The following is a 2,337-nucleotide window of genomic DNA, read 5'->3' as shown; positions in this document are numbered from 1 at the left end:
GAATCGACAAGAGTCTTGATGTGTTGATGTGTTGATGGATGAACGATCAACTAGTGATCAGATTAGATAGTCGAGTTTCAATGGCCAGATGGAATTGGAGCATTGATAGAGGCATGAGTTGCATATTGGGATCCGAAGGAATGGGCAGGTACAAGGTACGACCGAGAGGAGTAAAGAGAGTCGACTACATCAGCCAGATGGTCAGAGTATCTTATTGAGGGAAGATTGGTTGTCAATGGACTGACACCAAGCCCCAGTTTTGTATCTTGTACTAGTGGATGTATGAGGGTCATTATCCTTGGTACAGGAGCCCTAGACTGTTGTATTATATGTTGATTACTATAATGAAGTTGGGTTTAAAATTGTAAAAAAAATTCCATATTTTGTGCACTAGTAGATTTACTGCTATTTATATCCTGTTGTTCAAAGTAGTATCACTGTAATTCTTCATTTGGTAGCGTCATAGATTTTAAGGCTCTATCCTAGACCCAAGGTCGTGGCAAAACAACATGGTATCAAAGGGTATCTGAGCTACTTTAAGGGACAATGAATCAACATTGCACAGTGCAGCAACTCAAAGGGACTTGTGAGTGTCTAGATCATGGAGATGAGGGTTTAGCTGAAGACATGGAGATATGGTATTAACTGGATTGGCAGCGAGATTGGCTAGGAGTCCTGGTGGATTGGTGGTGAGCCTGGTGAACAACAGGTTATTGTAGGGTAGAATGTTGATCATGGACTTCCATTGATTTTTTGTGGATGGTTGGGACAGCTCAAGGGTTTCTTTGGCTCGGACAAGATCAGGTTGATCAAGATGGCTGCATGTGATGGACTACAAACTGGTAGGCTAGAGTCTTCATCAGATCATGATATTGGAAATCCGAGATTGTTGGGATTTTCATGAATAGTATTTGATCCAAGAGGATGAGTTCTTGCAAGATTGAGCCAGTAGAGATTGTGTAGGCTTAGAGGGAGTCTAGCCACAGAGGGAGCATCCCTATGGAGGTTTGGGATCTTCAGGTTCAGATGTGATGAGGCAGAGGCACTACCGAGATTGTTGGGTTCATTCTACAGGGTATGCTACAGTGATGGATGCCAGATGGGCTAGTGTCGCAAAGGATGATGATGGTTACTTCCTAGTCTTGGAATTACCTCCCTCTCTAAGAGGGAGTGTTGATTTTTTATAGCTTGGGAGGTACTCCAAGCCTCATGGATCAAGGGTTTGGAGGAAGGAGCTCCACAAGTGGCCTTGTGGGCTTGAAACCCAAGCACGGGGTTTTGCACCCATCAATATTTGAGCCAAAACTGTGACAATATTTTGACATGTGATGGATGAGGATGATAGCTCTCATCGAGGCAAATCCGATGCAATGAAGATAATATGATTACGAGTTGTAGAAATGGAGTTATGAATTTTTTAAGTTAATATATGTGGCTGTGGATTAATTTTGGAGAAAAGAGTAGGTCTGCTTGTGTCCAAATTAGACTTGTTAACACCACATGTAGCCCTCATGTTTGTGTATAAATATGAGGTGAGTGAGGATCATTTTAACATGTCCAAAAGAAGAAACACAAGGGAAACTCAGTTTTGTGTATCTCTGTTTCGGCTGCAAATCTAAGAAGCAGATTCTAGCGAAGGAGAAGAGGTCTAGATGAAGCATCTTCATGACTACTTGGGAGCTGAATTGATCTAGCATCGGGGCCAAGTAGGAGAGAAATGTTTGTGGACTATTTTGGATGTAATTTCCAGATTATCTTCTCTCTATTTGGAGGTTGAATTGTAAAAGTGTTGTAGAAGGGAAGCCACAGTCCTGTACTCTTGTTTGAGGGCAGTCGTATGGCTTGTTTTTGGGCTTGCAAGTATCCCTGCAACCAGCATCTAGGAGTAGCTAACCAAAGGAGAGAATTTGCATTTGTTAGAGGGTGTATGGATAAGAAAAGGTAGGGCTGAAGGTGACTGTAATTAGCCCTAGACCAACAACAGAAGAAAGCAACCCCAAATTAGTGATAAATGAAGGTATGTCTTGATGTTTTATAGTTGATTTTGTTGTCGGGTGTTGGATCCAATATTGGATCAGATTGGATGGTTGGTTGGATGACTGTAGAATCCATGAGATAGGGTTAACATGGAATATCATATGCCCTAATTAGTGGGCAGATGGTACATCAGTTTATTGGAGCCTAGATTTGCACAATAACTCCTATATTGCATAGCAAAGGGCAGATCTTCAGAGCTCTAGATTGGGTGGTGTTTGAGCAAATCTGAAGGAAGTGTTGGTCATATTGGTCACTCATGGATTGTTGGAGGGAAGCATGAGAGTGGACCAAGTGTAGACG

This window comes from Pinus tabuliformis, chromosome 2_2 (assembly GCF_031772625.1).
Source record: "Pinus tabuliformis cultivar Carrire ecotype Pingquan chromosome 2_2, CPIR1, whole genome shotgun sequence".
Classification (NCBI taxonomy): Eukaryota; Viridiplantae; Streptophyta; class Pinopsida; order Pinales; family Pinaceae; genus Pinus; species Pinus tabuliformis.
Note: the sequence above shows the minus strand (reverse complement) of the source record.